Source organism: Rhinolophus sinicus, linkage group LG14, assembly GCF_036562045.2.
Source record: "Rhinolophus sinicus isolate RSC01 linkage group LG14, ASM3656204v1, whole genome shotgun sequence".
Taxonomy (NCBI): Eukaryota; Metazoa; Chordata; class Mammalia; order Chiroptera; family Rhinolophidae; genus Rhinolophus; species Rhinolophus sinicus.
In genome coordinates, this window is record NC_133763.1 from 43,548,014 (window position 1) to 43,568,961 (window position 20,948).

Below are 20,948 nucleotides of genomic sequence, written 5' to 3' on the forward strand. Positions count from 1 at the left end.
ATTCGTGGCCGCTGGGCGCGGAGGGTTCAGTGCCCGCTGACTGTACGGACAGGCGGCTCTAGCTTTCCCCGTGTCTCCAGCCCCGGTGCCCGGAATCAGGGATCTTGGATTGGCGCTTGGCAGCAGGGACCGGAACGCAGGGCTTGAGCGATCCCAGTTGCGGAGAGGTGTATAGACCGAGGGAAAAGCAAAGTGTGAGGTGAAGGGGACGGTGTGATTGAAAGAACAGTGCTAGCCCGGGCATAGGTTGATCCAGAACGGGGCTGCTGGTTTGTGAGAACCCCTACCTTGTTCTAGGTTCACGGAGGGGGCCAGTCATTGCGGTCTAGGCCCCTGGAGCCCCTCTTTCACTCACTCCTCCCACTCTCCCCAAAGCCCCCTTCAGTGTGTCAGCTGAAAGGTGTACAATTGGCCCTTCAAGAGGTGGGTGTGGATTGTATTAGCATTTATTTGCCAGGAGTCCCAGAGCCCTGTGGGATTTGCATACTGATTTGCATACAGTAATAATGATTAACAATACTGCCACTCCCTGGCAGACGGGAAGAATTCAGGGAAGGCCCTGGCACTGCTCCCGCCTCCCTCCTCCCTTCTCTCTGGGGAAGAACTAATTTTCTCACAACTGCCCATCGCAACTGCTCTGAGCCCTGGGAATGCCTCAGACTCTGGGTGGGGAGGTCCAGAGAGGGGCATTTTCCTTCAGTCCTCCACCCCTATGTCCAACTTGGCAGAATAAACACCCAATATTGTATTTCTGCCGGGCTTTGAACTCCTGTACATTTCTGTCTGCTTTGCATCTTGGGGGCACTGAGGAGCTGGGTTTGCCCCAAAGCTTGGCGGCTTCCCGGAACAGTTAGCCGACGACATCCTTCCTCCTCCAGAGAGGCCAACTCATGGAATACTGTGCTGTTCTGCTCTTTGTAGCCCTCTTTGAAGACAGGACACTGATTCAGACCCCCCGGCCCCTATACACACACACCTGGCCCCCATTCCTCCCAGGCTCACATCTTAAGTGAAGTAGCTGTAGACGGTATTCTCCTTCCTGTTGAGAAGATCTAGAATAAAATATGAAAGACTTGAATTTCTAGTCTAGGCCAGTGTGGTTTTATTTACCAGCGCTTCTCACAACCAGGTGACTTGGAAAATAAGAGAGAGCAAGTGATGGGCAGAAAGGAGGCCCCTTGAGTCCCGCACCTGGAGGAGGCCCTGCCCAGGAGACGCTGTCCCTCATGCCAGCTCCCGCCCTCATTGCATGTTTCCAGCACTGCCTAGCCTCGCCTTCCCCCTCTCTGCCTCTGGCCTGACCTGGCCGGGATTTTCACTTGCTTTTCCCCCATGACACGGCCGCTTTTCCTTTAACTCTCAGCTTCTATTTAAAAAGCTAATTTGGGAGCTTGTCGATGCTCCCAATTCAGACATTTTAAATAGGAACTGAAAGGAGCTGCCAGGGCACTAGTTTTTCTCCGCTTGCCACCAGCACAGCTAAGGCATTTGTTCTGTCATTCTGCTGGCCCTGGCCTTTGTGTGTGTGTGTGTGTGTGTGTGTGTGTGTGTGTGTGTGTGTGTGTGTATGAGAGAGAGAGAGAAAGACAGACAGGGCACTCAGGGTATGTTTCAGGCTCTTTTCTATTTAAAGCCGGTGCTCCTATGGACAACTGTTCTCTCTGTATGTCCTTTCCAAGCTGTACACACATGAGGATTCTTCTTTAGTCTCGTGGCTCTGGCCGCTATTTGCAGAGCTTGTCACTGTGTGGACTGTGAGGCAACCCAGCTCCAAGTCTGCAGCCTCTTTGCTGACATGCTGGGCTGGTGTGTCTGCGTGGTTATTTCCTGGGGCTGTTCTGCTCAGGCTCGCCCTTTGAAGCTGTGCCTGAGTGCCCACAGGGCTGCTCCCATCCTCACTGCCTGTGTCTGTCCTACTTCAGCAACTTACCCCATGGTGGGGCAGGAATTTAGAGGGTGGACCATACCTCTGAAGGTTGCAGGCTTTCTACATTCAGGGTGCTATATACCTTGGAAGTAAAAAGCAGAGGCTTTAAGCTCAGACTGCCTGGGTTTGAACCTGCCCCACTATGTACTAGCTGTGTGATCTTGGGGAAGCTACTTAACTTCTCTGTGCCTTGATTTCCTCCTCAGCCATAAATTGGCAATAAATAGTGGTATTTACCTTATAGGGTCATACTAACACAGAATAAGCGCTGAGAACAACAGTAGCTAGAACATAGGAGATTTAATGTTGGTTGTTGTTGTTTAAGGCGGTTACGTGGTACGAGCAGGAATTGTGAAGAAACCGGCCTGAGGAAGATGGTAGAACTGTTGGGTTGTACACACAGACACACGGCGCCATGCTTGTAACTATAAACATTCCCAGGCCACAGCCCACCGTAGGTCAAGTTCACCTCGTTGAGACAGATGATTCCCTAAGCCCCAGAAGAGGAAGACTTCTGCTGAAGGTCTAGAGGAGGAGCCACAGGGATGGAGCTAAAGAAGGAGCTGGACCACGTCAGCATTTGTGGGGCTAATTTTATGCTGGAAGAGTCAGTCCCAGGACCCTCAATACCCATATGGACCCACCCTCCCTTATTTACTTAACCATGTAAAGTAAGGCTTTATGAAAGTGTAGCTGCAATGGGGTACTTAGAAGGGGTGGCCCCTTGTTCTCCCTGCGTCTCCTTGGGCTTGCCATCCTCTCACTCTGATCCCACCATTGCCTCCTACCCTATTCCGACAGCCGGACATATGAACATTTCTTTAGTGGCCATCTGAGTTCATTTTGCCTCAGTCCCTCAGCATCTAATCAAGGTATGGAGAAGTTAAGTGGCTTCCCCAAGGTCACATAACTAGGGATTCAGGAGGCCACTAACAAGAGGGGGAGCTCTGAAGGACATCATAGGAAGGCTGGCCAAGAGATCCAAAGCAACATTGCAAGTCCTTGGATTTTAGTGGGCTTAGCATATCAACCTTACGTTGAGGAGCCACCATATTCTGGACCCCTTGCTGGGTCTCTAATAATCCTGCACTGTAGATATTACCACCATTTCATAGGTGGAAAAACGGAAGGTGGTTGATGCATAGGGATGCATCCCAGGCCACATACCTAGAATAAAGCTCTGAACCCTCCCTCTTGCCTCTCCCCAGGGTTATTGGTGTTTTGCTCTTGTGAGGGTAGAGTGGACCCTCGGTCAGACAGAGGGTCAGATAGTTGAATAGAGGGTTGGACAGTCAGAGGGTCTGCCCTAAGAGGATGCTCTTGACCTGGCTTTGTTGGGCTGTCCTGTCTGTGTTTGGCCTCCATAGGTCAGATAGGGTGAGGGCTTAGTATGTCCAGGCTGGGGTTGTACCCTCTGATTTTTCTTCAGGGGGAAGTCTTCCTGCGGAATTCCAAAGCTAAGTGGTGCCTTGGCTTTCTCATTTTCTAAGGTGAGATAGGTGGTCGTGTTGTAAATGCTGAAGAGCTTTGCTCTAGTCTCAGAAGGTCGAGGGTGGCCTGCGGGGGATCAGCCAGGTTATCCAGCTTGGCTTGGCCAGGATGTACTGTCCAATACTGGTGGCTGTGATAGCTGAACTCTCACAACCATCAGATGCTTTTGGGCCAAGTCGAGGAGCCCTCACTTCTTGCTGTCCTAACCCCATTTGGGAGGCCAGTAGTTGCCTGGGTGGTCATCTTGTTAGTCACAACATTTAGACCTGTTACGGCAAATGAGAGGTTGTACCATTGGTGGGTTCCAGTGGCGCTTCTGAAAGTGACTCCTTCCAGGGGATCTTTGTCAACCTGACACCTGCTCCAGCCCAGGCAGATCCTGGGGAGGCAGAGCCCTAGTAGGGTGCTTTCTGCTCATCAAGACCTCAGATGGAGAGGCTAGGTGAAGGAAGAGGAGGGAAGGGAAGAAGGAGAGCAAGACTGAGAATGGGAACACAAGCAATGGAAGGAAGAAAAACACCCTACTGATTTGTTCAGTTTCTTGCTGGAGACAATTTGCAGAAGGGTGGCTAGAGGCTGCAGGTACCCCCAGCAGGTGCAGTGACTGCTCTGTTCTCCTCTGTTTGGTTCCTTTTCTTTGTGCACTGATGTTTCTCAGGGCTCTGTCGTGGCCTTTTCTGTTTCTCCATCAGTCTTTTCCCCGGAGAGTCGATGGGAGACGCTGATTTCAAGTTCATTCTGATGTTGACAATTCCTTCCTGAACTCACCCCTAAGTATTTCGCCCCTAACTATCTACATATATCTCCAGCTTGTACACAGATACCTCTCAGTCCCATCTCACCACCCTCCTTCAGCTTTCTGCAATACCCTGTTTCCCCGAAAATAAGACCTAGCTGGACAATCAGCTCTAATATGTCTTTTGGAGAAAAAATTAATATAAGACCCGGTATTATGTTACATTTATATTATATTATGTAAGACCCAGCCTTATATTATAGTAAAATAAGACCGGGTCTTATATTCATTTTTGCTCCAAAAGACACATTAGAGCTGCTTGTCCGGCTAGGTCTTATTTTCCGGGAAACACGGTAGATCATTTCCTCTCACACAAACAAAAAAACCTGTTCTGATCATGTCATGTCCTTTACTTCCTTTTTGGCTTTACCGTCTTCCACTCACACACACCTTTCTTTCCAGCACATACATTTTTTTCTCTGTTACCGAATCAAAGCACATTCTTTTAGTCCTTTATGCTGTTATATACAGAGGGCGCCAAAAAAAAAATAAAAAAAAAAATGTATACACATTTTAAGAAAGGAGAAAACTATTAAAATTGTAATACTCAATATATATCGATAACAAAAGATGAATACAAGTCACGTTTAACTTCTGCAATTACAAGAGGTGCTCAAAATGGTTACCATCAGCATCCAGACACTTCTGATTGTGGCAAACTACTGCTTGAGCAACACTGACCAAAGTGTCCACTTTTATACATTTTTTGGGTAACCCTGGTATACTATACTGTCTTCCAGAAATGCCCTCCACAGCTTCCTATTTCCTCCTGTCTTCCTAGCAAACTTCCACTCAGCCTGAAACCTTCAATACCCAGCCCAAAGGTCACACAAGCCATATTGGTGAAGTCCACCCCTCTTTCCCACTCGGGTTTCCACAATCCTTCCTCATACCTCAAATATAGTCCTTATTACCTTAGTTGTTTTCATGACCGTCTCCCTCCCTGGCTTTAAGCTATTTAAGGCATGGACTATTTCTTAGCCATCTCTGAGTGTGCTAGCTCAGTGCTTGGCACATTGCAGATACTCAATAAATTTGCATTAGGAAGTTCAGCTTTTATTCACATGGCTCCCTTATTGTGTGTAACTGAGACTATGTAAAAAATTTGTCAACTGGTCAACCTCCAGTTCTTATCTGATTGATCTTAAGCACTGGCATGAAGACAGAGAGAAAGGATGAGGGTTCGATTTTTAGCTGACCCTAGATGGAAACAGCCCCAAAGCCCTCCTCCTCCAGCCTTTTCAGATCTGCAAAATGAGCCTCAGTCAATGCTGCTTGCAAAGACCTGGCCGGTGTTCTGCTCTTGAACTAGACTGGTTTTCAGGGAACTCTTTCCTCTCCTTTCTGGTAGAATGTCAGTCACAACCCCAGAATATCACCTCCTTGGGAGCAGCTAGGATGTGGTCAGTGGGAAATGTACCTGGTTGCCTGCAGCTGTGACAGTGCTTGCCCATAAAAACCAGCATGGGAGCCTGTCAAAAACCCATTAGCCAAAACCCTGACTTGGCTCAAGGAGATGCCAAAAACCAAAGCTTGCTGGACTTGATGTATAAAATTGTGTGAAAACTACATTAGGAAACCTGGGACAGTGGAGGCTTTGTGGTGAGAACATGGGCTTGGGGTAGACCTGACTTAAATCTTGAGTCTATAAGCTGTGTGACCTTGGGCAAGCCACTTTACTTCTCTGATCTTCAGTTCCCTCACCCGTAGAGTGGCTTATCATGATGGTATTGACTCACAGGGTTCATGTGGATTGAATTAGATAAAGCGTATAACACGTCTCGTATGCAATTATAAATAAAATGTTGGCTATTATCATGATATTGTAACTGAGTTTACATGTGTCAGAAATTAGCTCTTTTAAATCTTGGGCACAGCTCTCTACAATGTTTGTGAAGAAGTTTAGGTACATCACTCACGTTCTTTTCATGGCGTTATTGTTCATACTGAGACCTCAGGAAACGTGTGGAAATACATTTTTCTATTGGCTCCTCTCTTCATTCTGCGGTACCCCATTTCTGTAGCTTTAAGCTTCAAGTGTCTGTCTCTCCCCATTCCCTCCTTATCAGCAAGAACTGATAAAATCATTTAAACTAAAGTGTAAGTCATTTCCCATCCAGAGATACAGTAGTCACATTTTAACAGAACACAGCCTTAAGCCCAAGCAATGAAATAGAGTGGATAGGACTTTCGGCACCCATCACAGTATGGAAGGGGCTTTGGGGGAGATAGGAGTCTCTTCCCAACTCCAGAATCACTGTCCACTCATAAAGATGCTCCCATGAATGCAACCATTAGCAATAAGGTGGGCTCTTCCTGAATTCTGCAGTTAGAAAAGCAAGTCTCCAGCTTTTGAGAAAGTGTTACAATAAGGGGATTTGTGCACCAATTTTTTTTTTTGTACCAACCTCCTCTCGGTAAACAGACACAGCTCATGAATGCCAAGGACCCTTCCAGCTCTGCACATCTATGATACTCCAATGCAAGTGCATTTTTTCTTCATAGCACAAGCCTTGGGTTGGGTGTTTCTGCCTCACTGGGTTTCAGGGAGATCCAGCTGGAAAACTGTTCATTGTTTTGGTGAGTCAACAAGTAAACAAAGACCATCCAGCTAGTGTCCCCATACTACAAGGCCATAAGAGGCTTCTTGACGTCTCTACAAACCCTTGTTAAAGAAGGATCATCATGGCCTTTAAAAAGCTCTTTATGATGGAAAATTTCAAACATATACAAAAGAAGAGAGAACTGTATAACATACCACTGCATGAACCTATCTCTTAGCTTTGATTATTACCAACTCAAGGCCAATCATGTTTTATCTGTACCCCTATTCACCCCCCCCCAATAATTTTAAAGCAAATTCCAGATGTCATATAGTTTCACCTGTAAATATTTCAGTAATTGCACCCTGCTTATGGCCAACAAAACCCATCTCTCCAGGGGAAATGTCCTTCCTACTGACCCCGATGCTGCTAAGAACACGTGGCCAGTACCTGCATCTGAGCCCCAGGGATAGTCCTTGGGTTAGACAAGCTCAAGAGCTTACTGAATTCTGTCCAAAGTCTGTCCTGCTCCTCAGGGAGGAAGGGGCATGCATGAAATGCCATGCAGTGGTGCTTCCACATGCAAGGTTTTTGGTGTCAGAAGGGCTGCAGCTCAACAGTTGAAATGAGACCCACACTGAGAGGCAAGAATCCTAGTCATGAATCTCAAGTGGACTCTGCATTTTTCACATTTAGACGTCCCCAATTTTTTTTTTACTCCTATCTTACAGATAATAAAACTAAGGCCTAAGATCACACAGTAAGTACCAGTGGCAGAGACTGAGTAGATGCTAATGAAACTTAATTTCTCTTTTTCGTGGGCATAGCTAGATTATATTTCCCAGAATCTCTTGCAGTTCAGTTTGGCCATGTGACTAAGTTCTGGTCAAGGTAATATAAGCCAGTCCTATAAAAGACATCCAGGGCAATCCTGCATGCTTTCTCTCTTTCTTCATCCACTGGCTGAACGGAGAGAATTTCAAGGAGCTAGAGGAGGGCGGAACCATAAGAAGGAAGGAGCCTGGTTCCCTGGATGACTGTATGGAGCAGAGACCCCTCCTAATCTTTATTGGACTGTGAAATGGGTGAAAAAATAAACTTTTATTTTGTTATCATTTTATTATGTTAAGACACTGAAATTTGGGTGATGTGTATTAACATAGTAACCCTACCCTGACCGATGCAATGGCAGAGATAGGATTTAAACCCAAAGTCTTGCTGTACACCACACTACTTCCAGGTAGAAGCAATAAGAATCGCTTATAAGACTCTCCTACATGTGCAGCATTTAAAAGTACTAACTGCAAGTATCTTACATCTTAGATTTGTACTGTCTAATGTGGCAGCCACTAGCCATGGAGGGCTATTTAAATTAAATAACCTAAAATCAATGAATAATTTAAAATCCATTTCTTAATTGCACTGGTCACATTTCAAGTGCTCAGTAGCCACATGTGGCCAAGAGCAATCACCTTGGACCGTACAGATAGGGAACATTTCCATCATCATAGAAAGTTCCACTGGACAATGCTGTCTTTGATAGTCCTGGCACTCACAATGCCCCTCTCCCCAGATCCCCACCAAAAAGCTGGACAGGAAAGAGGATGGTCTAGCCGGCAGTCAGGTTGCCTCAGGCATACCCGGCCTCTCTCCGCACGCAGACCTTGGGTTTTGCTCCTGCCTCCCTCAGTTAAGCCTCTGACTATAATCGGGGGCCCTCCTGTACTCACTGGTCACATGCCTTGCTCTGGCCTCCTCACACAGAATGAGCCCTCGTCGCATTGGACTGTGTCTCCCGAGAGCAGGGGCAGCATGTCATTCTCACCTCAGCTCACCTGTGCAGGTGTTGAGTATCAGACACCAAGACACTGACAGGGGACCCAGGGCTGTGCTTCCTGGTCTAGGCTAGGGATACCAGTGAATTTTCCCAAAATGGAAGCCCTACCAAGGAGGCCAGTACTTTTGCTACAGTCCACACATTTGTTACAGCCACCTTTGCAAAACACAAATCCAACCATGTTGCCTCTTGGTTGAAATCCTTCTATAAATCCCCGTGGCCCTCCAAATCCAGTAGACATCCCTTATCACGTCTCGTGTTGTTATTGACACCTTGCTTACTTCTTCTGCTTTCCCACTTTCTACTCCTGGGCACCTTGAACCTCGTGTTCTGGCCACGTTGAAAGTGGTGCTATTCTCTAAATTCCATGCTTTTCTTTTACCCCCAAATATTTGCTCAGGCTATTCTTTCTGCAGAAACTCTGCCCTTCTCGCTCACCTCTGCTTAACTAAGCCTGTATGTGGGGCTAAGCTTGGAAACGCTTCTCCCTGGAGGCCTTTCCTGCCCCTCAGCCTGGGACAGTCTGTCCCCTCTGTCTTCCCTGTCTGTGTGCCCCACCGGCTATGGAAATTTAGCCGAGGAGGAGATGCTTGCATTTGCTTTAGGAATCAAAAGCAAAGACTATCTTGAAGAGGTTTTTCTCAAGAGACTAACCCTTCTTAATCCCCCTAAATTATGAGTCTAGGTCCCTCCAACCCAACACACACACACACACACACACACACACACACACACACACACTTTCCATCTATTTAATTCCTCTGCAGAGTCACCAAGGAGGCAAGTGGAGCCCTGTAAATCTCTTACAAGCCACGATGCCCAGAGACCTCTGCTCCTGGACCCCAACCAACCACTCAAAACAAATGCCACTAAATCCATGGGACAAGCCCTGCCCTCCTCCGTCTGCTATGGTCTCATCACCTGGAAGGGGGGCCTGCGATACAGACAAGGGTGTGGCAGTTACAATCCAAGCTGGGGCCAAGATGCACCGTGGGCCTTCCCTTCACGGGGTTATTTTATGGGGCTCAGAGCAGGCAAAGGCAGTGGGCTCCAACTCCTGAGAAAACATCACGATAAATCGCCATGGTGGGTCTTCTATGGCTCTTGGCTAGTAAATCAAATGTATTGAACAATACATTTACTGCAAATTTAAGAAGTTGTTCTTCCATTTTTTTAAGTGTATGTGTTAAATCATGCCCAGAGTCATAAAGAATGGAGACAGCCGGGCTCAGTGTGGGGGGAGAAAAAAACAAACCCAAACAGTCACACACATGCTATAAAAAGTTAGAAAATTTCTCATCCTTTTTGACAAGACAGTGAATACTCTTTCTGATGGCTCCATGGGTGCTCCTCCCCCGAGACAGACTGGAGCCCCCCTAGAGGTTAAGTGCATGACATCTCAACGAAGGCCTGAGTTATTTTGCAAATATAGGTTCAATGTTAGCAGGCCGGCTCTTTGCTACAGATTCCTGAAGGGGACAAAAAAGGAAACACACCACAGCGTTCTTTGTGAATTACAGCATTGCTTGCAGTAGTGGGATGGTGGTGAGGTTTGTGTGGGGCGGTGTGAGCTATGGACTGCTTTTCCCTAGGAAGATTCCTTTTACTTCCCATTTCACCCACCTCAAATGCTATTGAGTTGAAGTCCCAATTTAAGGGGCAGTTTTGCCTAGGACACATGAGTATGCTTTTTCTTATCTACACCCCTCCCTCGTCCCACCTAAATATCAGCAGGGAGCATTATCCCAGAGTCTGGCATTCAATAAACATTTTAACTAAACTGATGTGTCTTCATCCACTAACGTTAGCTCAACAAACACTTATTAAAACATTCATTCATTTAACAGATACTTATTGAACATCCACTAATTGCTGTGCTGGACATTTAGTGCTGAGGACGTGGACACGGGCCCTGCCTCCTTGGAGCTCTGCATGGTTAGGTTTACTGAACCTCATCTGGGGCTCAATGAAATCTGAGGGCTGGAGAGAAGCTACATGTGCAAAGTCTCTAAACAATCTCACGAGGTAGATCTATTATTACTCTCATTTCTCTGGTAAAGAACTGGAGGCGAGCATCACACAGCTGCAGCAGTGACAGAGCTAATTCGTGTGATGGGTGTGCGTGGAGAGGTAAGGGAACACGGGGAAGAGCCATTCAGTCCAGCCTGAGGGGTCAGGGATGGTGCTCTGGAGGAGATGACATCGGAGCTGAGTTTGGAGAGGACAAGGAATCAGCCAAATGACTGAGGGGATGAAGTGAACACCAGACAGCAAAGACGCCCAGGTGCAAAAGAGCTCAGGGTGTGTCTGCAGTGTGAGGCCAGAGGCAGGCACGGCAGGGGCTGAGGCTGGGAAGCCGAGTCAAGGAGCTGGACTCCAGCTTGCAGGGGGCCACCGATGGGCTGCAGGCAGAGGCCTGGTGCAGTGAGAGCTACTAGCTCTGACAATGAATTTCCCGAACTTGTGGCAACAATGTTGCTAACCTTTTTTGATATCAGAGGGATTGTTCATTATGAATTTGTACAACTGGACAGTTAACCAAGTTTACTATTTGGAGGTGCTGAAAAGGCTGCGTGAGAAAGTTAGACGACCTGAACTTTTCACCAACGATTCATGGCTCTTGCATCACGACAATGCACCAGCTCACATGGCACTGTCTGTGAGGGAGTTTTTAGCCAGTAAACAAATAACTGTATTGGAACACCCTCCCTACTCACCTGATCTGGCCCCCAATGACTTCTTTCTTTACCAGAAGAGAAAGGAAATATTGAAAGGAAGACATTTTGACGACATTCAGGACATCAAGGGTAATACGACAACAGCTCTGATGGCCATTCCAGAAAAAGAGTTCCAAAATTGCTTTAAAGGGTGGGCTAGGCGCTGGCACCAGTGCATAGCTTCCCAAGGGGAGTACTTCGAAGGTGACCATAGTGATATTCAGCAATGAGGTAGGTAGCACGTCTTCTGGGATGAGTTCGCGAACTTAATTGTCCGACCTTGTATGCTTCAAATAACACTCAGGCCCAGTAATGTGGACGGTGCATTTGCGGAGGACCAGATGGGAAGCAAGGGGACCAATTAGGAGGCTATTTCAGTGATCCAGGAGATAGAAGATAAGGCCCTCCGCGAGAGAGTGGAACTGGGCATGGAGAAGAGGGGGCAGGAGAGAAAATCATTGACAATAAAAACGATCAGGACTCTGGCTGGCTGGACGTGGAGCAGCACGAGGGCCCCGGGTCAGGCTGTGCGGCCCGGCCCGATGACTGCGCCAGGCTGGGGCAGGGGACTGCACAGCAGCGGCAGCTGGAGGTGTCGCCGCAGCCCCTCCTGGAGGAAGGGGTGGCCAGTGTTCCCTCTCAGGGCCCTTTCCAGATGTGCTGGGCTGCAGAAAGCTGTCATCTGGGGACATCAAAGACCTGTCAGCACTGCAACCCTAAGACACAGGCTGGGGATTCCTGAGACAAATTCAACAACTCCTTTGGTGGGGGGGGAATGAATTTTTAAAATAAGGCCGAACAAATCTCAGCATGGCAGATGCAGTATGTACAGGTGTACAGAACTGCTCATCTCTTGAGAGATAAGAGGAGAGGTTCACTCTTGGGTCTCATCCCCTGCCGTTCTCCATTCCGCCCCCTTGTCGTCCCCCAACACGCTCGCACACATGCGCACACACGCGTGCGTGCTTTTTCATCCCTCAACTTCTCACCTCCCCCAGACATACCAGGCCCTTTCACACTCCCTCTTTGCACCTGCTGTTCTCTCTGCCTGCAGAGTCCTTCCTCCTTCTCCACTGGGCAAAATGTACTTCTCCTTCCAGCCCAACCCAGAGGCCTGTCCTCCCTGATGTCCAGCCCCACGGCCCCAGGTGTCCACACCACGCTTTAACCCTCGTGACTTCCTCGGAGGTCTTTCATCAGCACCAAATTGAACTCCTGAATCTTCTTCATCTTGGCTTCCCTGGCAACTGCACAGGTCTGACCTTCACGGGGCTCAAAAACTCCTTGTGGAATGAACAGGCACATTCCTGGTGATGGGACAGATGCACCTTTCCCAGCCCTGGTCCCGAGCCCTTCACATCATGGAGGAGGCTCATCTCTCCCTCAGCATGCTCCCATGCCACCTGGGAATTGAAGCCCCAACACACACATGCACACATGCACACAGAGACACGCACACATATGCATTCACGCACACGCACGCATGCATGACACACATGCACATACGCACACACGACACAAGGGCCATAATTGCGGTGCCTGCATTTGCCCTCAGTTCTACACGAACAGGCTTATTCTCTGAAATCAGCCTTAATTTTATTCCCATTTTACAGATGAGGGCTCTGCCTTCAGGGAAGGCAATAGCTCTTTGGGACTGTTTAACATCTTTAGGGCAAAATGAGTAGGTAAAGGAGACCATGTGGGGTTCTGCCCTTACTGAGATTCCCCAGGCTGACCACAGCTGGAGGCCCAGAGGAAGGCCCCAGGGAGCAAGGCCGTTTGCCAGGTGGCCTGTGCAGTGCCGCTGACTGGCTTCTGGAGCAGGAGGGGACTGACCATGGTGACCCAGCTCGTCAGCCTCCTGGGCACCTTCACTGCCTCCCTCAGGCCGGGCGCTTTGATCTGGCAAAGGTGGTGCCCACAGCAGGGAAATAGAAAATGGCCAGGAGGGGCTGGAGGTATCGTCCTGGTTGTCACCACCACCATCATCATCACCATCACACACTTAATAACAACAGCAGTGACAACAAACTCTTACGTGGCATTTAATTTGTGCCCCACCCTGTGCTGAGGCTTTACATGCATTCCTATTTTTAGTCCTTCCAGCACTTCTATGAAATAGATTCAATCATCTCCACCTATCAGCTGAAAAAAACCAAGGCACAGAAAAGTTCAGCAATTTGCTCAAGATCATTAGCAGAGCTGGTCCTTGAAAGCAAACAGTCTGAGTCCAGGGCTCCTACCCATAAATAATGCTTTGAGGAGAGGTGCGAAGGCCGGCCGTGGAGGCGCAGTGGGAAATCAGTGGCCCACAGAAGGCCCGAACCTGCTCAGGGCTCGAATCCCCGTACATTCTGCCAGGCTTCTCCAGCTCCCGGCAGGGCTGGGTGTCTGCTCCGTGGCAGGTTCGAGCTCTGTGCAGACCCAGAAGGCGCAGGTGAATGGGGGGTGCTGGGTAGGTGAGCTGGGGTGCCTCTTCCTACCCCAAGCCCCTGTCCCTATCCTCACAGCCGTGGCCTTTGGATTGCTTCCTCTCTTGGATGCCTGGGTCACTGCTGTCTGGGGCCGAATCCCCGTTCTGGTGGTTTTGGTTGCTATGGTAATTGAATTCACTTAAAGTTGTCTCCAAGCTAGTCTGTCTACCTCTTTCTGCCCACAGCCTGGGAGGGCACAAGCCCAGGGCTAAGGGCAAGAAGAAGGAGGGCTGGTGGCCTGGAAGGCCTGAGTGCTTTTCCTGATCCAGAGGTTCTCCTCAGAGGCCAACAGAGGAGAGAACTATGGAGACATGATCCTTCCCAGTCTCTTCCCATCTCTCTCTTTGCTGCTTCACTCCTTTCTGCGTAGAGACTCTGGAATTAGACAAGCTGCCAAGGCAGGAACTGGCAACACCACTGCGGGGGGCTCTCTGCTTCCTTCTTTCCTCAGCATTTTGTTTCTCATTCAATAAACACTGAGAGCTGACTGTGTTCTAGGGCATGCTGTTTGCCTCTGGATGCTGGGGTCAGGTCAGGATCCAGGGCTACAGGAAATGCACCCCCCCATAGCACATTTCCATGTGGGCACCACTCTGAGATTTCAGGAGAATGGTCAGCCAGGGTGAGACCCCGACCGGGAGATTAAGGATTGCGGGAGAGTCCCATTTTTCCTTTCTCTGCTGGAGGGAGTGTCACCAGACTGAGCTGAAAGCAGAATAGGATTTGAGGGGCAAAACATATTCGTTCCCTCTACCATTCTCATGTGGGAGAAATTTTGACACATAAGGAAAATAACCCGGGAGGAAGCCTGTGACAAGGAGCTGCCTGAGGAGTGTGTGGGAATGACAGACGCTCCCCCAACCGCCACCACTATGCTTGGATGACAAGGGACCGGGGCAAAGAAGCCCACATACAGTAGATTATGGGTGACTGCACGTTGGCAGGTCTCCGTCTCTTAAGTAATAACTGGGGGAAACACGCAAAAATAACACAGCTTCAACTGTGCGCCAGGAACTGGGCGCCAGACTGGGCAGACAAGCGTGATGGACACAGCAGAGACTTTCAAGGTGCTCACAGTCTGGAAGCACGACAAACGAGCAGAGCAAAGGGTGTGTCCTGTAAGAAGGGAAGAGCAGTGCATTCTGGGAGCCCAGCGCTGGGAGAGGAGGGAAGGCGTGTCCAGGAAGAGGGTGCCCAAGGCGGGGTGTGTTGGGGTGTGTTTTTCAGAGTGAGGAGGAGTTCTCGAGACAGAAAGTCATTCTCTGCAAAGACAAGAACATGAGCAAAAGCACAGAGGTGTGAAAATGAGCAGCCTGTCTAGTGGTGGGAGTACAGGCTGGGAGCGGAGAGTGGCAGGAAGCCCAGCAGGAAAGGCCAGATGACGCAAAGTCCAGTTGGGGTGCATCCTGTAGGCCATGGGGACTATGATGGGAAGACCTGTGTTTTAGCCAAACAACTCTGGCAGGGTGAGAAGGGAGGTAGAAGTGGGAGATCGGGGGACCTGAACCGGGCTGTTGAACCAGCAATAAGACAGACCCAGCCAAGAAGGGAAAGCGGCACAGTCTATGGGCTCTGGTGTGGATTGGTTGTGGGCATAGGGATGCAGGAGGAGGAGCAAGTGTGGAAGGAAACAGAAGAGTCAGAGAAGTCTCTGCATAACGTCAGGGTGGGGAATGGACTGAAATAAGGAACCCAAGACATTAGTTTTGGGGAGCGCTGGTTGGGGTGGGTGAGTAAGGTGTCTGGTGGAGTCACGGGCAAGTGCCCAATAGGCAGAAGGAAGAATATTTCTAACACTTGGGAGAGAGCGGTTCATTAGAAATGTGCGTGTGGGAAGCATGAGCGTAGAGGTGACAGCTGAAGTGGGAAAAGATGCCACTGCCCGGGGAGAAGGCGCAAAGGGGTGTGAGAGGAAGCAAACACAGTGCCTGGAGAGTGGGCAGAGCGGGGCGGCTGGTATCCTCCAGGATGGCGGGGGAGGGACCAGGAGTCTGCGGCTGATGGGAGAAGGCAAGCACACACATGGCGTGGGCTTCAGAGAAGATGCTGCAGAGAGAAAGTTGTGGAAAATTGGCCTAGCGCAGCAGCTTTCAAACTCGAGTGTGTATCCCCACCCTGAGAGTTTCTAATTCACTAAGTCTGGGGTGGAGCCCAGGAGTTTGCATTTCCAACAAGATCCAAAATGCAAAATGCTGCTGCTGGTCTCGGGGTGACATCTAGAGAACCATTGAGTCTGTGGTCTAGATTGATAAACCCGCACTGAGGGAGTTCAAAGGCAAATTCATCCATTGTCATGGCACACGTCGGACATGAGGGGAGAAAGCCGGGCTTTGGGCTGAGAACAGAGGTGGAAGGAAAGGTGAACAATGTAAGGCAGCTCCCTGGAAATAGAATGGATGCTACTGAGGATACAGGGATGGAGACGGGGAGGAGGGTTGGCAAGGGAATGGCGGGCCAAGGAAGGCTCGGGTTATGGCGCGACACAAGAGGAGGGTGGCTGGCTTAAGGGACTGCAGCCATCACCATGACAATGGGTCATGTGAAGAGGACGATGGTGAATTAGGCAGAAAGGAGTATGGGGGTTAGAACCAGCCTCAGGGTTCTGTTCGGCGTCCTGGCCAAGAGTCTAGAGTCTCCCCCCGCCAGAGCTGCATCCCTCTGCCCCATCCCTGCCTTCTAACCATCCAGAGTCACTGCCAGGCCTTCCCAGGTAGCACGGAGGCAGCTTCCTTATGCCCTGGGCCATCTCTCATGGGGGCTGCTCTGAGGCCCAGGAGACCTGGTGCTTGTTCTCATTTTGCCTCCAAGAGCTCAGATCAGGGACCCGAGTCACTCCGAGGAGGCCGCTAACCTCAATGCTAGGTACCCTCTTGGGCTGCCCCACCTGCCAGGGGGCGCACAGGACTCGAGGCTTATTTTCTACCAGTGGAGCCAGTCCATAAAGAAAATCCAGCTCATTGGGGGCCAGGGGAACATTATCAAGATGGACGAGACTCCATGGGCAGTATTTAATTATGAGCAGGCAGAGCAAATAGGAGGGACGCAATAAAAATGCTAATCAGGGAAGAAAAAAAAATACAGGTTTCGGTTTTTTCTAGGATAGACTAAAGCTCATCCTCTCCCTCTTCCACCTTCCCGACCCCAAATGGCTGCTGCGGGCCTGGTTCTCACTGTGACTTTAGTGGCAGGTGAGTCCCTTTTCGCCCTAATCCACAGCCTCTTCCTGTTTCCATCCTTCCAGTCTCCCAGTTCCTAGAAGATCTGGCCCATAGGCAGGGAGGCTGGCTTTCTTTGCAAGCGCTCGGCTTGCACTTCAGCCAGTGAGAAACCAGCAGGGAATTTGGAAAGGCAATGAAGTTATTATCCAGGGCTCAATTCCATGCCCCAGGGAGCACCTTAGGAAGGGGACCAGCTCCCCTTTCAGCAGCACATCCAGAATCTATACAAGGAAGGAGCAGGAGAGGGCCCCTAACCTAGCCTGGACTCATCAGTCTCTGGCCTGGAAGTCAATCCAACTCAGAGCCACTTAGGAAGAGATTGGGGACACGCTGCTGTGTCCAAAGCCATTCAACTTGGCTGAGCTGGACTTGGAAGCATGTCTCAGGATTTTGCTCCCAATCAGCTGACTCCTCCTGTAGCTGGACCCTGTGAATCGTGGGTCCTTCTTCACTCGCGTGCTCAACTTCCACACTGCTGCTAAAGACAGATTTATTTCTCCCGTTTCCCTTGGTCTCTGGGAGGCCTGGGCCCAGGCCTCGCGTTGGTTTCAGGTAAAACTTGCTTTCCTCCCAGCCGCGGGGATCTACACTCCACCCAAGCCCTTTTCCCTGGGCTGACCTCTTGTGTTTACTTGGCTCACCCTTCACCCTGGCTGGTGTCCATGCAATGTACTGCTCTCTCGATTAGTCTCTCTCTTGTCTCCTTAAATCTTGTGCAGCCATGAGCGCTTCCCAACATCAGCAGGGGCAGGAATTAACCTGAGGATTGTCTGGTTTGTCATCCGGGATTGTCTCCCCTCGCTGCACACCTCGAGGAGACAGCACTCAGGCCCTCATTTCCTGCCTATTGTCTCTTCCTAGAAAAGTATCTGTTAGAGAAACGGTTTGTATACCAGCTCCCTTACCTGCTGTGGGATCTTGGGCAAGTGACTTCACATCTCTGGGCCTCAGTTTCCTCATCTAATCAGTGGAGATGACCACATTACCTACTTCAGGTTTGTTGCAAGAATTCAATGCAAATGAATACAACGGACTTAGAAGAGCGCCTGCCACATAATAAGCGCTCAGAAAGTGTTTTCTCGCGTCATCATCACCTTTGCTATGATATTTATTATAAAGGTCAATGGCTGTCTTACTTGCCCATACGTCCAGGTGCCAGGTACAGTGTCTGGCGTGACAAACACTCAAGAATCATTGAATCAATGGATGAATGGACTTTTAAGCTAATTCTCCCAAAGCTATTACACTTCCCAGAAAAAATTAAATTTAAATTTAAAGAGCAGATCAGCACATTGGTGACAATACTGAGGAATAAATGGCTGACAGTGCGATTCCAGGCGTCTCTGGGGAAGGGATTTAAAGCTAATGGTTGCTTTATGTCAACTCAGACAGTCAATTGCTCAAAATGTAGCTACCCCTGGTCAGTAGCTCATAGTTATTTTCCCTACGGTGGAATTTCTCTCCGAACTCTAAAGCAGTGAAATCCTAGATACCAGCAAGGGGATCGAGGAGTCAAAGGAAACCCTCCTAATAGCTACGGGAACACGATTTCCTGGCTTCTCCCTGGGCTCCAAGTCAGCACAACCTGCGTGTGTGCTGAGGCTGGAAAGCTCACCTGAGCTTGTTCTCCATGAGCGGCAGGGAGAGCGCTGCAGGCCAGCGACCTCAGACCCCAGCACGGCTGGTTCTTAGATTCTGGTCCCTGACCCTCCTGGGGGAGCCTGGCCCCTTCCACACCGCACCAGAGAGTTCTGGTAGTGGAGAGCGGGAACATTTTATCCAAATGTCACTGGAAGGCGGTACTGTGAACCTGCTTTGGGCGACTGGGATGGGCTCATGGCTGGGAGGCAGCTTTCCATTTCCAATTCAGAAGCGAGGGGTGAACGCAGGCCTGGGAGCAGCAAGAGTCCCCTCAGGGTTTCACAGCCCGGCCCCGACATCTACCTTCAGGGACGTCATCACATCTGCTGCTCACAACAGGTGAATGAGTGGATTGGGTCCTTTATTCCTTTTTCTTTCTTTTAAAGAAAGACTCTGGTACTCTTTTTAGAAATAGATTATTTTCACATGGTTCAAAATTCAAAAGATCCTAAAGTCTACGTGGTGAAAAGCCCCTCTTCTTTTTCTGCAGCCATCTACTTGTCCTCTCCTGGCAACCACTCACCATTCCCTGAGAAACCTTCCAGCGGTACTTTGTGCACATACAAGTACATATATATCGATAACCAAAGATGAATACAAGTCACGTTTGACTTCTGCAATTACAAGAGGTGCTCAAAGTGGTTACCATCAGCGTAATTTTAGTACAGTTTTCTCCTTTCTTAAAATGTGTATACTATTTTTGGCACCCTCTATATATATGGATATAGTGTCTCCCTCCTTTACACAAATGGACAGCTTTCTTGGCACCCTGTTCTCCACCTTGATTTTTTTTTCCAGTTAATAATAGAGTTTGGAGATTATTCAATATCAGTACATATAGACTTACATCATTCTTTTTGTGGCTCCGCGGTATTCTATTCTACAAGTTAGTTTCTTTAACAATCCCACTTAAGACTTTCCAATCTTTAACTTTTGCAAATCATGCTGTAATGAATAACCTGTGGGTAGGTATATCTGCAGGGTATATTCAAGTGTACCCGAAGATAAATTTCCAGAAGAGGAATTGTTTGGTCAAAGACTTTATCCATTTGTGTATTTGATAGTTATTGACAAATTGTGTTCCATCAATAGCCCGGTTTTTTAGAGATGACAAAACTGACGCTTCAAGAGGGTAAGTAACTTGACTCAAGTCATATATAGACTGTAAATAAATAAACAGAGACCAAAGAAATCAGGACCATGTAAGAAACATCAGACAGATTCTGGAAGTATAATAAAAAATCTACAGCTTCACATAGTAAACATTAAACACCGTGGATCGAACTTTGAGAAAGCCATAGGACCTACCTTGGGGGACCCTACAGTCTAGCATAGAGACACAAGCAAAGCAGCGTTCTGGGTTTAGCATATGGAATAAGGATGAGATACAAGGAGATCCAATGAGAACATGGGAAGGGCCCTGATCAGCTTTGGCTTCCTGGAAGAGGAGGCATTTAAGATGACATTAATCTAAAAATGTCCTCTTATGTTACTTATGACTTCCCTCTTCTTCACCCCTCAATATTTCCCACTCCAAACCTTTTATCAATGTTATTGATAAGTAGCAAAATGGACTGCCTTGCGAGAGCCTGGTATAGTTGGAATAATAATAACTACCATGCACTGAGTGCCCACTGTGTGCCAGGCTGCGCTTTCCGGCTCAGCCATTAACGAGCTGTGTGCCCTGGAGCAGGTGACATCTCCCAGGTGAGCATTCGTGCTCCCATCTCTAAAATAAAATGGTTAATCAGATGATCCCTAGCTCCCTGCCAGCTCTCACATGCTCTATCTCTTTCTCAGATCACTGAAGCCTCGCTGGGGGATGGTGGACGAGGAAGTGTCCAGGAGTGGGCAATTAGGGAAAAGGAATATACGGAATGAGTCGCCCTCACACTGGCAAATCAGCAAATCACACTGGACGTTAGACTTTGAGAGAAGATTTCCCACATATCAGATAAATAATAACGCTGACAACGCCTTACTGTTATATGTTTCAAGGTGATTTCATATGCTATGTCACGTGCTGTTCCTAACAGTCATGTGAGGGAGGGCGTTGGGGAGGTGCTAGTGTCTTCTGGAGATGGGGGAAACTGAGACTGGGCCAAGGGAGATTACTCATCTCAAGTCCCATGTGGGGAAGTGGTGCGGCCCGGTCTTCTGTCCCGACACCTGCCCTATCCTGTGATTCTATACTCACCGGAAGGCATGATTCGGTTGGGAGCAATCCCATGACCCTTAGCGGCCGTGGCAGCACAGCCCTGTCTCCCAGAGCACACCAAGTCTTTATTTCCACAGAGTGAGTCC

The 20,948-nt window shown here is 48.9% G+C and overlaps 1 long non-coding RNA gene across 3 annotated transcripts in view; it reads left to right on the forward strand.

Annotated features, from left to right (window-relative positions):
• Positions 1–133: 133 nt before the first annotated feature.
• LOC141568628 (uncharacterized) overlaps positions 134–20,948 on the forward strand; it is a 28,054-nt gene continuing 7,239 nt past the window's right edge. For all 3 annotated transcript variants that reach the window (XR_012491807.1, XR_012491805.1, XR_012491806.1), the window contains exon 1: positions 134–20,642. This is a non-coding gene — a long non-coding RNA (uncharacterized LOC141568628). The remainder of the gene's footprint in view (positions 20,643–20,948) is intronic.